Raw genomic sequence first — 19216 nt, forward strand, 5'->3', positions numbered from 1 at the left:
GGTGGGGGTCCACCATATCCGGGGACCTAACCACGGTGTCCGGAGCACAGGTATGTGGGCCCCACATGAGAAAACACATAAAACTAGCATTACAGCATGGACGGATTATAAGTCGGATTCACTAGCAGTGGATCCGTTCGTGGTTCCGTTCCTGCTGTCAAGGCCGAAATCAACAGTTGACGTGGGGCTTTGACCGGCACTTCAAGGGGAGTATGTATACCAAAATTTAAGGTTCAAAGCTTACCAATTGTATGGTCCACTCACCCATCAAGGTGTAAATACAATCCTTGTGTTTGAACTTTTCCTTTCTTTGTTACAGTCCAAGGTCACATGAGTTGACCGTTGGCATCATGGCGACACTCGTCAACAAAAATTAAATTTAGCCCAGGATATTAGGATGCATTTTTGGTGCGGGTGTAACATTCCCCCAAAGGGACGCACGGAGCCAATGCTCGAACTCGATCGACTCACCTAAGTGATGCTTAAGGTCAGGCAAGATTTAAGAATCAACTCTCTTGAGGTACACTCTGGGCCAATATCGAAATCTCCATCTAAAAATCTTAAGCAGTACTTGGGGTCTGGCAAGATTTAAGAATCAGCTCTCATGAGGTCGCTCAGGGCCGACCCCGAGATCTCCATCTGATACTCCAGAGTGGCACTCAGGCTCAGGCAAGATCCAAGCCACTCTCTGAAGGATCGCTCAGGGCTGATACCGAAATCTCCATCATGCATGCATATGCAATCACAATCCACAGTTCACATGATCTACATGATATGCAAGTCCCGATTTTATTATTAGCCACCTAACAATACAACTAAGTCAGTTTAGTGCTACTACAATCCCCAATACATGTATCCCTGGTGCTGGCTTCTAACCCCTTCCCGTGATACACCCATTGAGTTATCGGAGAGGACCAGTCAGCTCCCGCATCAGTCACCAAGGTCAGCCCGACCAGCCCTCTATGATTAACTCATGGGACAATCCATTTCTTTTCTCTTTTCTGGCTTATAGCCCATATGCACCATTCCGGTGTTCTATTCATTTCTTTTTCTCTTTTCTCATTTTCTGATGGTCGCCCCCACAGGCATCCAACACCTTAAACCCTATTGGCAAGGGTGCGTAGCACGGGTGATGAAACTCTAGCCCCATGTCTATATGGCATCGTATGGGTCAGGTGGTGTCAACCGCATCCCATACTACGGGCTACCACGGGCCTCATTTCCAAGCCGACTACGGCATCTAATCTAACATTCACAATCATCATAGAAGAATTCATAGTGTTGATCAACAGACAGTCATTATGCAGTGATTTAAGTAATTGAACAGAAGTAAATAACACAGCAATTATATTCAATTCTTATTAGCCAGCATCAGATCATGATTACATTTACACATATGATAGAATTATTCACTCACCTAAGTTGGGTTCTAAGACCTCAGTTGCAAACTCAGTTCCCACAGCAGTTTGATAGTGGTCCTCGAGCATGGGAACAAGTCCTATATGTAAATCAAAAGTTGTCATGTTAAGTTGTCAGTCTATCACTAGATGTCCTAGGGTTACCCTAAACTTACTGGGTTGACCCGGGGTTCAGTTAATTCTCACTTCGAATCACTGGCTTTACACTGGGCCTTAGGTCATGTCCCGGTGCATATACCAATGGCAGTGGCTCAAAGGGTAAAATGGTTATTTCAATGGTTGTACCTGACCCTAGGTTAGATCAGGTCCACAGTGCTATCCGCAGCTTGTCTGTGCTGTAGGACCAAGCACAGTAGGGTTTCTTCCACCTGTGGGGCCCACTAGGGTTCCACAGCTTCTCCAATTATGGACAGATGTGGGGAAGGGCTTTTTAGTAATTTTCTAGCCTTTCCACAGTGTCCAGGGGTCAAAGGGTGAGATCCCCCAAGTCTGTCCATCAATCCAGCCAATTTCCCTTCACTGGGCGTTGGCTCTGGGCGATGCCTGCATCGCCCAGTGCATCGCCCAATGGCTGTAGAATCGATATGGGCTGAGTTTCCAAGGTGGGGGCTTATGGGCTGAGCTTAATCTTGATCCTCTGCATGTTAGGGGGGTTTGGTAGCCCTTGAGATGGCCCACCTATTGGTCCAATTGGTTCCTCCATCAGATCCACCATCAGGCTGCCGGAGGTTGCCCAGACAGCCCAATGAATAGTATCATAGGGTTTTGTCAAGCTTGGGAATCTGATTTCAGCCACATGCAAGGCTGGAGATGGATGCTAAACAAGGTTTCATGGCTGCAACCACCTAGGGTTTGGTCTCAGCAGCCATGGCTTACAGTCAGGGTTCCAATCCACAGAGCTACAAAGCACCTGGGCAGTGCAGCTGTGCACAGCCAGGTTTTGGCCTCAAGAACAGCATAACAGCCTTTTATTTTTCTATAAAAATCTCAGATCTTCCATGCACAAGGTTTGCATGGTTGATCTGGATTTGATCTGGGCAAACCCTAGCCAGTTTGGGTTGCCCAAGAAGCATAAACATTGTGAAAGCAAGGAAGGGATAGGGAACAGTAGCATATAAGGGTGTTTTATACTTGCACAGAGCCAAGAGAGGATCGGTTCCAGCCTAGATGGAGGTGGTGGGAGCTGCCCTTCTTCTTCCTCCCTTTTCCCTTCTTCTCCTTCTTCTTCTTCTTCTTCTCTTTCTCTCCTTTTCCTTTTCTTTCTCTCCTCTCGGTTTCAGTAGGAAATAAGAGCTCTAAATGAGCTCAGACCTACCTATTTATAGACCCAGCCCCAACTAAGGCTTGTTTGGTCATTAAGTCCCTTTTTTAAAAATTAGTTCTTAAACTGATTCTGGTCTCTCTGATGAGGTCCACAGTGAACTGAGGGCATGAGGTGATTCCTCAGACTCCCCTCTATCAGTGGAGGGTACCCATGTCCATATTAGGTGGTCCCCACCAATAAAATCCATTAAAACATTCAAAATCAGTCACTGGGCAATGTCACTGGGCCTTGCTACATCGCCTAGTACCATCACCCAGAGAATTCCAGCAAGCTGAAATTCAATGGGGGCTTGCACAGGGTTTGACCCTAAGTCAGGGTATTGTCCCCACATACCAAATAGGAGATTTTACACACTTTTCACATAGGTGGGTCCCACTGTTTGGGGAGGAGAGAGATTACCTGGGATCCAAGTCATACATCAGGCTGTGAGCTGCACAGTTGCAAGGGTCTGCTATCCATCTTCTGACAGGTATATAGGGAAACCTATTTAAAGTATTCTCATTGATCTCATTGAGTGGTGTGATGCTCCACAGTGATCCTGGTTTCCTAGACAAGGGTTCCTTCCCTTAAATCAAGAATCCAACCAGTCAAGAGCAGGGTTTGACATCTCGGGTCTGTCTCAAGGAATGACCAGATGTAGGGGCGAACTCAAGAAGCACATCCGCCCATGGATCCGTTCCCTTTTAAGTGTGTCTCAGATGTCGAACGGATGCATGACTGGATCCAATTGAGAAGTTTCGTTCGTGGGTCCGCTCGCTCTATTTTTACCGCTTGGCCTGAACGGAGTCAGGGGCGAATTCACCTCTGCTGAAACCGCCCATGAGCCCCCTCGTGCTGTCTTTGTTCAAACTTGAATTTAACCTAGGGGGCCTAGGGTGGGACCCTTCTATGCATGCTTTAATTATTGTTTTCGTACCTTTAGACTACCTAACTCGATGGATAGTTGGTGCACCAGTGAGATTCATGTCAACCACATCGGGTGGCACCTGTGTTAGGTGAGTGGGTTCTGGGTGACTTTATTGGGTTTGAATATTATAATATACAGTTTTATGCATGCCATTATATATTTATAAGCATTGTGCGCGTTGCATTATTCCTCAATTGTGAATGGTTATGAATGTGATAGTAAGCTCACCATTGTATCGGGCTACGATGTCGGGTGTACCGGTCGGAACCCCAATTTAATTAATTATGAAAATTGTTATATGCCATCCTGCTCAGTATGTGTTGTGCCATGCTGGTACCTGGGTACTAGATGGAATGGGACATTGATGCACCCGGATTACCTCTCGGGACGATAGGACCTACATATAGTATATTTGTGGCTAGGATGCTTGTTCCCTTATGCTACGACCCTTGCCAACAGGGGTTTATCTATTGGATAGCCTTAGCACCTGTGGTCTGTGGAGGTGGGAGAGGCCAAGACAGGGGTAGTGATGGCTATCAGGGTCTGCCACTGGGTGGTCATGATGGCTTCTACCAACGTAGGTCCCCTTGTGATAATTGAGGTTTCACTGGGGCGATAGGATAAGTGACCCTCAGTGTCTCCTGAGTTATCATAGTAGCATACACTTGATCGATAGAATTTGTGTGCTAGGTGGAAAATGAATCTAACATTAGCATGCATCATTCTGTTTGATATTAATTGTGTGATGTATACGCATTCCCCTTTGCTCTCTCACCAGCTAGTGTAGCTAACCCCGTTGTACAACCCATTTTTAGTCGTTATCCAAGAGGTACTACTCTTGACGAGCACGGTTGGATGCGAATTAAGTGGAATCGGTGTCCGTAACTTGGATGTAGATGTACACCCAAGATTGGTGCCCTTGTGGCAATTATTTACTATTTAATTTTTGTCTTCATTCCACAATCATGTATAAACTGTATGTTTATTTATTAGGAAGGTAATGAATGGTTACAGACGTTGAACTTGTAATATGTGTTATCATTAGAGAACCAATGCTCTATAATTTCACATGATTTTATTAAATTTTTCTTCCACTACGTCTATAATTTGGAACGTGTTATTTCACTTTGGTACGTTCCTCTTTGTTATCACGATGTGTGATAGGGTGGACTGTGGTTCGAGACACTGTTTCTATGATCTTGGTAGGTATTGGGATGACACGTCTTGTCCCAGTCTCCCCTATTGTGGCAAAATATCTTACATCGGGATGGGGGCGTGACAGAGTGGTATTGGAGCAATGATGCTCTGCACCGACCACAGTCTAGTGTAACCTCTTGATTTACTCTCCACAAATAGGTTCTAAGTTAAAAATCTTAAGAGCATAAATGATTGTGTGCAGACATAGGGAGAAGACTGATTGGAGTGAAAACAAGAACTTAGATGGATATTAGGCAACATGGAATTGATAGTGGAAACATAGGCTATGAAGTATTAATTATGCAATTGTTTGTTGGGCTTAAATAAGTACTAGGCAGGTTTAAATATATGCTATAATTCATGAGTAATAATGAATTAAACATAACCAACCATAATTATTAACAATGATCTAAACAAAAGAGAACTAAGCAAATATAAGCATATATATACATAATTAGAAATTTCCACTTGTTCCAAATCCTTTCTCAAAGGCAACTAAATCCTTCACAATTCCACACCCTTAATTTGATCTGTCCCAAAATCCAAATTACATCTAACCACCATGAATTGTTCTAAATTCTCTACTTGAGCATGACTGTGCCCAATCCAACTCAAACCACAAGAATTTCACCTATGCCAACTCAAAACATTTGAATTGTTCCACCAAAACCAGGGTACATTCATCCACCACAACTAAAATTTCTCAAAAGTTCACCATGCCAATTGAAAAAAAAAAGGAAGAAGAGAAAGCTAAAAGAAAATAGTTTAAACATCTCCAAATATCCATCAAAGACAAGAAAACTAAAGAGCTTATCAGAGTAACTTTAGTGAACTGCAGGAGAAGAGCTAGGCTAAACATCTTCACCACCGCCATCACCGCGACCAAGGAAGGCATTAATATCATCCACTCCTCGCTCTATGCCCTCTAGATGCCGAGTATGGTCAGAGAGTTGCTTCTTGACATCATCAAAGCCATCCGCCATCCTCAGGTTCAGTTGCCTGATAGCCATCAAGATATCACTACCTCCCCCTAGTGCACCTGAAGCTCCTGTTGCAGATGGCCCGAAACCCATAAACTCGAGGTCCTCATCACTGTCATCCTCATCATCTCTGGCCCCTCTACCATCCCCGTATTGAACCTACTCCCCTGAACTGTCATAATCATAATACAAATTCATTTTCTACAGTGCATTAAACCCAATGGGCCCCTCAGTGCTTGTCCCTTTAGGCTCATGGTCAAGCTCAATCCCAAGGAATAAGAAGATCCTAGTAAGCAACCGACCATAGGGCAAGGTGTTATTGAGGGCAGGATTCACTACTGCTCGAGCCATGTGTTGGATGACAACGTGAGGCAGGCAGATAGGCTGGCCCGTGTACAAAGAATGGGCTAGGACTGCAGACATCGAAGGAGGCAATGTGCTATGTGCTTTAGAAGGAGCCATATTGGTCCTGGTTATGAAATTTAGAACTCGCTGTGAGGGAGGGAACTTCGAAAGGTCTTCGTTTTCCTCAAACCTATCACTGGAGAGAACTTTAAACAATTTTTGCTTCTCATCTGGATGGAGGCACTTGTCTGGATGACTGCCTGGAGGGTAGTATACTCTCTCACCTTCTGAGGATATATTGAGAAGAACCCCCAGCTCCATGGCATTGAAGCTGATGACCACTCCCTTTACATAGGAAGTCAATCTGGAGCCGTAGTCATCCTCCTGGACCATTACCAAATTGGAGTAGAATTCCCTGACCAAGGTAGGGTAGTAGAACTCCGGCTGAATGAGCATGTCAGTCCAGTTCAACCTCTCAAACCTGGCCCCCACCTTGTAGGCCAAAAGTTCCTCCATGGTTACATCTCTCTCCTCTAAAATCTTTCAGTTGAAAAGATTCTCTCTGAAGATCCCCTTTGTCTTTTCTGAGGTGAACCGATTCACATTATAGGCCATGGGAGTGACTTGCACTATGGCAAGATCCCTCTTCCTCTTGGGGGCCATGATTGTTTCCTACACACAAGGCACCAACCAAAGAAGGACAACAAGTGTGAGCCAAAGTGATTCAATAACTTATAATCAACAATTAAAATTTAGAGAAACAAGTGCCTAAATGATGTGGGAATTACTAAATGAGAGAAGTGATCAATGAGAAATAAAACACAGATACTAGTGGGGATACATAAAGTGAAGGAAAGGAGACAATGTCAATACACACATGAAGTTATATGAAATTCCTAGTGTGTGGATGTGAGAGAATGAGAACAAGGTGAATGATATATGTAATTGACTACCTTACATCCCAACCAAAGCCAAGCAAGCAAGTGATTGAGTAGACTACCCCAAGTACGAGACAAGAGCTATTTAGTAAGAAAAAGGGGATAAATACCAAGGAATTATTTACAACTATTTGAATAAAAATGAAAATGTACTTGAGGACTTATCAAAGGAAAGATTGTGTATGAGGTTCTAAGGTATACAATGAATCGAACATGCTTTAGAGAAGTTTTCCCCAAGATATTGAAGGATTGAGGATTTACCCCAATTTAAACTTAGAAATATCCAAGTAAATCCCACTATACATGGCAAACATAGCAAACACTCTTTAAAACTCTTGCAAAGACTTTTAAAATCAATAGAATATGTAATAATCAAGCAATGATCCAACGATATAGTGCCATTGATCATTAGGACTTGAGTTAAACCCAAAACCCTAGCCCCAAACCGAATTTTTTGGCATGATCTTGGTATATATGGCCATGAAAGTGCAAACAAAATCTAATCCAATCATGACCTAGGATTATCCATACCAAATCCAAGGAGACAAGGAAAGGAATATGAAGAGACATTGTTCCCAAATCCTACAAATGGAAAAAGAAAACAATGGGAAAAGAGAAGGAGGAGAGAAACCTTACCTTGAGAGTGTGGGAGTGACCTTAAGGCTTGAGATTTGCAAGGAGATCACCCAAGAGAGTGCTAGGGGGCTTGAATGAAACCCTGGTAGAGCCTTTCTCCCCTATGGTTGTGTCGTTTTATCTTGGAGCCAAATAAGTTTTGAAAACTCGCAGCTCTATTTTGTTAAAATTCTGCGAACGAACAAACGAACGGATCCACTTATCGTGACTCCTTCCGTCAATCCGCCCAGCATAAAACTTGAAATTTTGGATTGTTAGCCTGAGCGGATCAACGAGCGGATCCACATTCATGAGTCCAACCAAAGATCCGTTCGATTTATTTCCTCTCGGCCTTTGAGTTCTCTGAGATCGGACGAACGAATGGACTCACGTTCTGCATCCATCCGTTAGTCCGCTCTCCCTATTTTATGGAGGAGCCACGAACGGACCCACAACAGATTCTATCCATTAGTCTGCCCGAATTATTTAGGATTTTTAAGTCCAGACTTTTGAAAACCTTCTGACCACCCCATGTATGATGATTTTATGCCTATACCCTAGATTGGACACCCTGTTGTGTGAACCCATGTGTGGGGACCACCTAAGTCTAGTCCAATCTCTTGAATTGAAAGGGGTTGAGACTTGTACCCAACTGGGCCAGCCAATAAGAGATTGCAGGCATTAGTGTACACTGTGACTCCCCTCCTATGTGAGAGGAGAGTTACCTTTAAGGATTTAAAATCCTTAGACCCCGTTAGTGAGTGAATCGGGAGTGATCGATGGGACTCAACCTATGTGGTATAGAAACCCTTATTGGAGTATATAGAATCTAACCCTTAGTTAGACTAGAAAATGAGATTATAGACTGGTTTAAAATAACTTAGCCTGGGTGACCACTTGGGACCACGTGTACTTGGAGGTCATTCATGACACCTCACGGACTAGTGATGGACTCTATTTGTACTTTACTTGGGTCATCCAAACCTTGTTTAGGCTCATAGAGGGAATCCTAAGTTGTGAGGTGACACCCAAAATGACTCAGTATACCATACCTAGAGACTGACCTGCCCTTGTAGATGTACCTGAGTGGCAAATATATGCCCTAGGGATATGAATGTAATTATTAAACTTACATCTATGATTGATGTGAAAATAAGTAAAATAAATGTGCCTCTTTTACCCTTGTGTGTGGCTGGATTAGTTCTCCTAAGCCACAAATGTGGCTTCGGTTTGACCTTATCATGGTAGCTAATTTGAGTCTCGACCTTGGTCAACCAAACCCTGAGTTAATAGGTAATGAGTTTATTAATGACCGGATAGGTTAGAATATTGGAACCTACTTAAAGAAGGAAATGACTTGGATAAAAAACTAGTTAAGAATTGTTTGGTTCTCGAAAGAGGACTGATATGGACTTTCCCTGTGGGATGGCTATATAGTAGGCTTATAAGGTTATGAAGGCTAAAACTGAAGGATGTAACAAGACCTCCTCCAACGACAGATATGAATGGAGTAATGGGTCGCCAAAGGCATTCCCTCCGCACTAGGAGTGACACATATAGAGATACCATCAATATTCCAAATCATTCTACAGTTGGGTTAGGTAATGAGATAACCTGAAGTAAAAACATTCAAAATGTGAACTCTAGGTTGGGGACTAGACAGATTTAGTTCTGTAACCCAAGGATGACCAGAGTAGTGAAGTTCAGAGTGATATCACCTGATTTGAAGGACCTAGGGAACTTTTTGTTCCTGGTGGCTTAGTTTAGTGTGTAAAGCCTTATGTTACCTACTGGTGTATTGTGACCACCGGCTCTAAAATCAATTGGAGCCTAGAGTATCGTAAACCTCACCCCTGTGGTAGTGTGACCCTATAAGGGAATTGAATTGTAAAACCTGACCTATTGTGTCAAATGGGCACTGTCTCATCTTGACCCGACCTTTGACTTAGACCAGGTAGTGGGTAATTAGAGATGTTGTGATTCAACAAGCTCTCACCCTTGAGACTGGGTTGCCTCAAATTTCAAGGACAAAATTTTTAAGAAGGTTGGGGGGATGTTACGCCCGCACCCCAAATATACCCAAATACCCTGAGGAAATTTAGACCTTACCTAAGGGCAATGCCCTATGGCCATGGTCAACACTAATGGCCTTGAACTTAAAATACTATAATAAGAATCCCCTTAAACTCTTGGAAATGTGGGCCAAAGCCCCGCAACTTTCCTTGAAGTTTGGGCCATGACAGCAGCACCAGAGTCACAAACGGACTCGTTCAAACTAAATCCACTCGAGGATCTGCCCATGCTGTCACTAGCCTTTTTGATTTATTTTTCTGTGGGACCCACATGCCCGTGTCTCAGGCACCCTAATTGGATCCTTAGATCATATGAACCCTCACCCTCACCATTAAATGGCTATGTGGACCATGAAGTGGGGCCCACAAGGCCTAACTTAGGTAATTAATGGGTTTTATAGACCCTAACCCAAACCAGACGGACCCTAGAGGACAATTAAGTCCTATGGACTTAGGGTGCAACCCAAACAAGACCCAACTAACTAAATGGACCTAATGGTTTAAGACATGGACCAAACATGCTCTCAGACCTAACAAAAACCCATTTAAAACCTAAGGGCTTAACCACATTCTAAGGACCCCTAACCAAACACTACCTAAGGCCCCTTCTATCCCTTGAAGATAAGAGAATCCCCTTTATTCTCTTATCCCTCCCCCTCCCAAAAAAATCATAGAGGAGAAGAGACAAGGAAAGGAGGAGAAGGAGGAAGGAAGAAGAAGAAGTAGAAGTAGGAGAGGAATGAGAGGGGAAGGGAAGAAGATGGGAGCTATGGCAAAATGGCTAGCTGCCCCACATCTCCTTCTCTTGATAACCGGACTAAGGGAGGAGGAGAATGTGAAGGAGAAGAGATGGAAAGGAAGGGAGGAGAGCAAGGGGGCTCACCTAGCCTTGGATCTTGCCTCTCCATTGGAGCTCCTTACCAAGGTAAAACTCCAAGCTTGATACCTCTCTTTCTCCATTTCCTTTTTGTATTTTGGTTGATTTCTTGAGCTAGGGCTAACCTAGGGTTCCATTTGAAACTCCAGGAGATATTTGGCCCTATTTGGGAGCTCTAATGAAGCTGACCTAGACCCATTTGTGTTGCATTTGCAACCATGGCTAATAAATCCCTAGTTTTGAACTTAAAACCCAACCCTTGGACCAATGTGAGACCAATCCTTGTTGGATCTTGGATCCATGAGGTGAGCCTAAGATCTAGTGACCCTAGGAAGGCTTAGACACCTCTCCCCTATCCCTGAGAGCTTGGGGCACTCCAACCTTCAAGTTGGAGCAAAAGCCCTCTGAAATCTCGAAAGAGACTGTCGGCGGACGAACGACTGGATCCACCAATCGTGGTACTGCCCTTCAGTCCGCCCAGTATAAATCCTGTGAGATGGCCTGAGCGGACGAAGGCACGGATTCACTCTGTTTACCTCTGCTCGTGGCCAGTTGCTCTTGGGTCTGTCTCAGGGAATGATCAGATGCAGGAGCAGACTCAAGTAGCACATCCGCCCATGGATCCGCTCCCTTTTAAGTGTGTCTCAGATGTCAAACGGATGCTCGATCGGATCCAATTGAGAAGTTCCATTCGTGGGTCCGCTCGCTCTATTTTTACCTCTTAGCCTGAATGGAGTCAGGGGCAGATTCACCTCTGCTAAAACCGCCCATGAGCCCCCTCGTGCTATCTTGGTTGAAACTTGAATTTAACCTTGGGGGCCTAGTGTGGGACCCTTCTATGCATGCTTTAATGATTGTTTTTTGTACTTTTAGGCTACCCAACTCGATGGATAGATGGTGCACCAGTGAGATTCATGTCAACCACACGGGGTGGTACCTGTGTTAGGTGAGTGGGTTCTGGGTGACTTTGTTGGGTTTGAATATTATAATATATAATTTTAAGCATGCCATTATATATTTATAAGCATTGTGCGCATTGCATTATTCCTCAATTGTGAATGGTTATGAATGTGATAGTAAGCTCACCATTGTATTGGGCTATGGTGCCGGATGTGCCGGTACCGGAACCCCAATTTATTTAATTATAAAAATTATTATATACCATCCTGCTCTGTATGTGCCATGCCGTGTTGGTACCTGGGTACTAGATGGAATGGGATGTTGATGTACCCGGAATACCTCTCGGGATGATAAGACCTGCATATAGTATATCTGTGGCTAGGATGCTTGTTCCCATATGCTATGACCCTTGCCAACAGGGGTTTAGGTGTTGGATAGCCTGAGCACCTGTGGTCTGTGGAGGTGGAAGAGCCTAGAACAAGAGTAGTAATGGCTATCAGGGTCTGCCATTGGGTGGTCATGATGGCTTCTACCGGCGTAGGTCCCCTTGTGATAATTGAGGTTTCACTGGGGTGATAGGATAAGTGACCCTCAGTGTCTCCCTAGTTATCATAGTAGCATACACTTGACCGATAGAATTTGGGTGCTAGATGAAAAATAAATCTAACATTAGCATACATCATTCTACCTGATATTGATTGTGTGATGTATGCACCTTTTTAGTTGTTATGCAGGAGGTACTACTCTTGATGAGCACCGTTGGATGCGAATTAAGTGGAGTCGGTGTCCGTGACTTGGATGTAGATGTACACCCAAGATTGGTGGCCTTGTCGTAATTATTTACTATTTAATTTCTGTCTTCATTCCACAATCATGTATAAACTATATGTTTATTTATAAGGAGGGTAATGAATGGTTACAGACGTTGAACTTTTAATATGTGTTATCATTAAAGAATCAATGCTCTATAATTTCACATGATTTTATTAAATTTTGCTTCCGCTACCTCTATAATTTGGAACGTGTTATTTCTCTTTGGTACGTTCCTCTCTGTCATCACGATATTTGACAGGGTGGACTGTGGCTCGAGACACTGTATCTGTGATCCTGGTAGGTATTGGGATGACACGTGTTGTCTAAGTCACCCCCTATTGTGGTAAAATATCTTACATCGGGATGGGGGCATGACAGTCGGGGTTTGAACTAGCTACCATGATAAGGTCAAACCAAAGTCACACTTGTGGCCCAGAAGAACTAATCTAGCCACACACAAAGGTTTAAGGGATATATTTATATATTTATTGTCACACCAACCATAAATATAAGTTTTATAATTACATTTATACCCCTATGGACATATCTGTTACCTAGGTACATCCACAAGGGTAGGCTAGTCTTGGGCATGGTGTACTAGGACATTTTGGGTGTCACATCACGGCTCAGGATTCCCCCTATGAATCTAAACAAGGTTTGGATGAACCAAGTAAAGTACAAATAGAGTTTGTTGCTAGTCCGTGAGGTGTCATAAATGACCTCCACACACACGTGGTCCCGATTGATCACTCAGGCTAAGTTATTCCAAACCAGTCTATGATCTCATCTTCTTGTCTGGCTATGAGTTGGATCCTATGTACCCCAATAAGGGTTTCTACACCACATGGGTTTGGTCCTATCAATCACTCCCGGTTCGCTCACTAACAGGGTCTAAGGACTTTCATCCTCAGAGGTAGCTCTCCTTCTTTCACGTAGGAGGGGAGTCATAGCGTATACTAATGCTTGCCATCTCTCATTTGCTGGCCCGACTGATATAGGCCCAAGAATGTAGACACCAAAGTTTACATTGAAGGCAAGCTATAACTATGCATGGACCAAGCAACATGGGTGTCCAATCTTGGGTATAGGCATAAATCATCACATATAGGGGTGGCTAAAAGGTCTCTAAAATCTGGGCTCAAAATCCTAAAAGAAATCGAGTGGACTCACAGACGGAATCAGTGCTGTGGATCTGTTCGTGGCTCCTCCGCAAGATAGGGACAGCGGACTAACGGGTGGATGCAGAACGTGAATCCGTTCGTTCGTCTAGTCTCAGAGAACTCATTGGTCGAGAGGAATTAAATCGAATGGATCTATGGACAGACTCATGAATGTGGATCCGATTATTGATCTGCTCAGTTTTAAAAGTAAAGTTTTACAAATTTATGCATGGCGGATTAACGGGCGGAATCACGATAAGTAGATCCATTCGTTCGTCCATTCGCAGAATTTCAACAAAATAGAGCCGCGAGTTTTAAAACTCACTTTTGGCTCTAAAGAAGGGGACACGATCGTAGGGGAGAAAGGCTCTACAGGGACTTCCATTCAGGCCTCCTTGCCCTATTTTGGGTGGTTTCTTGGTGATTCAAACCCCAAAGTTCATCTCCTACACTCTTAGGGTAAGGTTTCTCTTCTCTTTTCTCTTTTCCATTCTCTTTTTCTTCCACTAATAGGGTTTGGGAACAATGTCTCTTCATCTTCCTTTCCTTTTCTTCTTGGATTTGATATGGATAATCCTAGTTTGTGATTGGGTTTGATTTTGTTTATATTTTCATGGCCATGTACACCAAGTTCATGCCAAAATCGGTTTAGGCTAAGGTTTTTGGGTTTGTTTAAGCCCTAGTCGATTAATGGCACTATGTGGGTGAATCCTTGTATGAATATTGCATTTCTTATAAATTTTAAAGTTTTTTGGCAAGGACTTTAGAGTTTTGTTTACCATGTTTGCCAAGTGTAGTTGGATTTCTTGGATTATTCCTAGGTTTTGATTTGGGTAAATCCTTAATTCCTAAATTCCTTGGGAAATACTCTTCAAGTTCATGTTTGATCCTTTATATGCATCTAAACTTCATAGATATCATCCCATCAACATGTCTTCAAGTGCATTTCTCATTTTCATTTAAATAATTCATTCCCTTGATGTATCCTCACATGCATTTCTTGTTTATGGGATTATTTGCATAATTCTTATTGTTTAACCTCTTTTTCCTCAATAAATAGTTCTTGTCTCTTCTTTGGGGTAGTCTTCTCAATCACTTTCCTGCTTGGTGATGGTTGGGATGTAAGATAGTCAAAAGCAAATATCATTCACATTGGTCTCAATCTCTCACATCCACACACTAGGGATTTCATGTGGATCTTTGTATGTATTTTAATCTTGTCTCTTTTTCCTTCACTTTATATATATTGCTAGTGGTATCCATGTTCTATTTCTCATTGATCACTCCTTTCATCTAATAATTTCCACATCATTTAGGCATTTTACTTCTCTAAATTTTATTTGCCAATCATGACTCATTATTCCAATTTGGCTTACATTTGTTGTCCTCCTTTGGGTGGTGCCTTATGTGTAGGTAACTAGCCATGGCTACCAAGAGAAAGAGGGACCTTGCCATTATGCACGCTATTCCCACTGCCTACAATGTGAATCGGTTTACTTCAGAAAAGATTGAGGGGATCTTTCGAGAGTATTTGTTTAACAGAAAGATTCTGGTGGAGAGAGATGTGACAGTGGAGGAACTCTTGGCATACAAAGTGGGTGCCTGATTAGATAGATTGAGGTGGACTGGCATAATGACTTAGCTAGAGTTCTATTACCCCACCTTGGTCAAGGAATTCTACTCAAATCTGGTATTAGTCAAGGAGGATGATGATGAGTTCAGACTGACTTCCTATGTGAAGGGAGTTATCATGGGTTTCACTGCAGCAGAGTTGGGGATTCTCCTGGATGTATCCTCAGAGGGTGAGAGGGTATACTATCCTCCAGGTAGTCACCCAGACAAGTTTTTGCATCCAGATGAGAGTAGGAAGTTGTTTAAGGTTTTGTCAAATGATAGGTTCGAGGAGAACGAAGATCTTTCCAAGTTTCCTCCTTCACAGCGAGTTCTTATCTTTATAGCCAAGACCAATCTGGCTCCTTTCAAAGCACACAACACACTGCCTCTTTTGATGTCTGCAGTTCTAGCTCATTCTTTGTATACTGTCCAGCCTATTTGCCTACCTCATATAGTCATGCAGCATATGGCCCACAACATAATGAATCATGTACGCAACAATACCTTACCCTATGGTAGGCTGCTTACCCGTATCTTTCTATAGCTAGGGGTTGACCTTGACCGTGAACCCAAGGAATCAAGTAATGAGGGGCCTATTGGGTTCAATGCACTATAAAAGATGAATTTATATTATGATTATGATAGTGCCGAGGAGTAGGTTAAGTACGAGAAGGGTAGGAAGCCCAAAGATGATGATGATGATATTGAGTTCATGGGCTCCGGGCCATTCACTGCAGGGACTTCTAGTGCACCAGGGGGAGGTAGTGACATTTAAACAACCATCAGGCGGCTGAACCTGAGGGTGGTGGATGGCTTCAATGAAGTCAAGAAGCAACTTTCTGACCAGGCTCGGTGCCTAGTGGGCATAGAGAGAGGGGTAGATGATATCAACACCTATCTCGGTTGTGGTGGTGGCGATGGTGCAGACGATTAGCCCAAATTTCTCTCAGCAATCTTTGAAGTTGTTTTGGATCAGTTCTTTTGGTTTCTTATCTTGAGATGGATATTTGTGGAACTCTTTTATTTTGCTTTTCCTTTAGTTTTCTTGCATTTTCTTTTTCATTCTTTTCATCAGCAGTTTGGGAACTTTTTAATTATGGTGGACTTATGTATTCTGATCTAAGGTGGACAAAATCAGATGTTTTGAGTTGGAACAGGTGGAATCTGGTGGTCTGGGTTGGACAGGGCACAGTTATGCCCAAACAGGAATTTGGAACCATGTGATGGTTGAATTTGTATATCTTTAATTAGGTAGGGAGAAATCATATGTTTTAGTTGGAATGGATGAATCAAGAATGCTGAGTTGAGAAGGATATAAATGCCTTTAAGGAAGAAATTTGGGACAATTAGAATAGTTGTAATTAGTTTTATATATATATATATATACATATATCTTATAATTGCTTATTTCATCTTATTTGGATTATTGTTGATAATTGTGGGTTGATTTTATTTGATCCAATATTTATCATGAATTTTCACACATATATGTCCATCTATTACCTATTTAAAATCTAACAAACAATTGCATAATTATATTCAACAACCTATGTTTCAAATACTAATTTCTATATTGTCTATTATTTTTCTAGGTTCTTGTTTTCACTCCAATCAGTATTCTTCCTAAGTCTGCACACAATCATTTATGTTCTTGAGATTTTTAATTTTGAACCTAATTTTTGGAGAGCAAATCAAGAGATTACACTGGACTGTGGTTGGTGGAGAGCATCATTGCTCTGATACCACTCTGTCACCCCCCATCCAGATGTAAGATATTTTACCACAATAGGGGGTGACTGGGACAACACGTGTCATCCCAATACCTACCAGGATCAAAGATATAGTGTCCCGAGTCACAGTCCACCCTGTCATCACATTTTGATAACAGAAAGGAACGTACCAAAATAGAATAAATCGTTCCAATTACAGAGTTAGCGGAAGCGAAATTAAATTAAATCATGTGAAATTATAGAGCATCGATTCTCTAATGATAACACATAGTACAATTTCAATATTTGTAACCATTCAATCTCTCCTTATAAATAAACATACAGTTTATACATGATTGTGAATGAATACAGAAAATTAATTAATAAGTAATTACCACAAGGGCACCAATCTTGGGTGTACATCTACATCTAAGTCATCGCCACCGGCTCCACTTGATTCGCATCCAACGGTGTTCATTAAGAGTAGTACCTCCTGTATATCAACTAAAAAAGGGTTACGCAACGGGGTTAGCTACACTAACTAGTGAGAGAGCAAAGGGGAATGCACATTCATACACACAATCAATATCAAGTAGAATGATGCATGCTAATGTTAGATTCATTTTCCACCTAGCACATAAATCCTACAAGTCAAGTGTATGCTACTCTGATAACTTGGGAGACACTGAGAGTCACTTAACTTTTCACCCCAGTGAAACCTCAATTATCACATGGGAGCCTACACCGGTAGAAATCATCTGGTCACCCAGTAGCAGACCCCGATAGTCATCACTACCCCTGTCCTGGCCTCTCCCATCTCTATAGACCACAGGTGCTCAGACTATCCAACACATAAACCCCTGTTGGCAAGGTTCGTAGCATAAAGGAATAAGCATCCTAGCTGCAGATATACTATATGCAAATCCTATCATCCCGAGAGGTATTTCGGGTGCATCAACATCCCATTCCATCTAGTACCCGGGTACTAGCATGGCACGGCACATACAGATCAGGATGGCATACAACAGTTTCCATAATTAAATAAATTGGGGTTCCAGTACTAGTACGCGTGGCACCGTAGCCCGATACAATGGTGAGAATAATTTCACATTCATAAAAGTTCACATTTGAGATAAATAATACAATGCGCACAATGCTTATATTTATATAATAGCATGCTTAAGATTGCATATTATTATATATTCAAACCCAACAAAGTCACTCAGAACCCACTCACCTAACATGGGTGTCGCCCGGCGTGATTGACATGAATCTCATCGGTGCACCAGCTATCCATCAAGATGGGTAGCCTAGAAATACAAAAGCAATCATTAAAGCATGTATAGAAGGGTCCCATGCAAGGCCCCCAAGGTTAAAGTCAAGTTTCAACCAAGACAACACGAGAGGACTCATGGGCGGTTGCAGTAGAGGTGAATCCGCCCCTGACTCCGTTCAGGCCAAAAGGTAAAAACACAGGGAGCGGATCCACGGATGGAACATCTTACTTGGATCTAGTCGTGTATCCGTTCGACTCCTGAGACATACTCGAGAGCGAGTGGACCCACGGGCGGATGTGCTTCCTTAGTCCACCCCTGCATCCGATCGGTCCCTGAGACATACCCGAGAGTGAACTGACCCACAGGCGGATGCGACAGAGTGAATCCGTTCCTTCATCCATCTAGGTCATTTCACAGGGATTATACTAGGCAGACTGACGGATGGTACCACGATTGGTGGATCTGGTCATGCGTCCGTTGGCAGTCTTTTCTGAAATTTCAAAGGGCTTCTTCTCCAGTTTGAAGCTTGGAGTGCCCCTTCACTTCAGGGACATGGAGGGGGTGTCTAAGCCTCCCTAGAGTCACTAGATCCTAGGCTCACCTCCTAGATCGAAGATCCTATAAGGGTTTGGTCTCAATTTGGTCAAAGGGTTGGGTTTCTTAGCTTAGAACCAAAGTTCAGCAGTAATGGCTGTAAGGCAGCTCATTTAGGTCTTAAATGGGATTTGGTCAGCACCATTAGAGCTCCCAATTAGGGCTGAGCTTCACCTTGAGTCCCAAATGGAACCCTAGGTTAGCCCAAGCTCAAGGAATCTTCAAAAATGGAAATGGAAATGGAGAGGTATCAAGTTCTAGGTCTTACCTTCATGAGCCTCTCCTTCCAACCATCCTCTCCATCTCTTCTTCTTCACCTTCTTCTTCTCCCTTAGTCCGGTCAGCAAGAGGAGGAGATGTGGGGTAGCCAGCCATTTTGGCATAGCTCCCATCTTCTTCCCTTCCCCTCTTATTCTTCTCCTACTTCCACTTCTTCTTCCTTAATCCTCCTCCTTCTTCTCTTGTCTCTTCTCCTC

This window comes from Telopea speciosissima, chromosome 5 (genome assembly GCF_018873765.1).
Source record: "Telopea speciosissima isolate NSW1024214 ecotype Mountain lineage chromosome 5, Tspe_v1, whole genome shotgun sequence".
Taxonomy (NCBI): domain Eukaryota; kingdom Viridiplantae; phylum Streptophyta; class Magnoliopsida; order Proteales; family Proteaceae; genus Telopea; species Telopea speciosissima.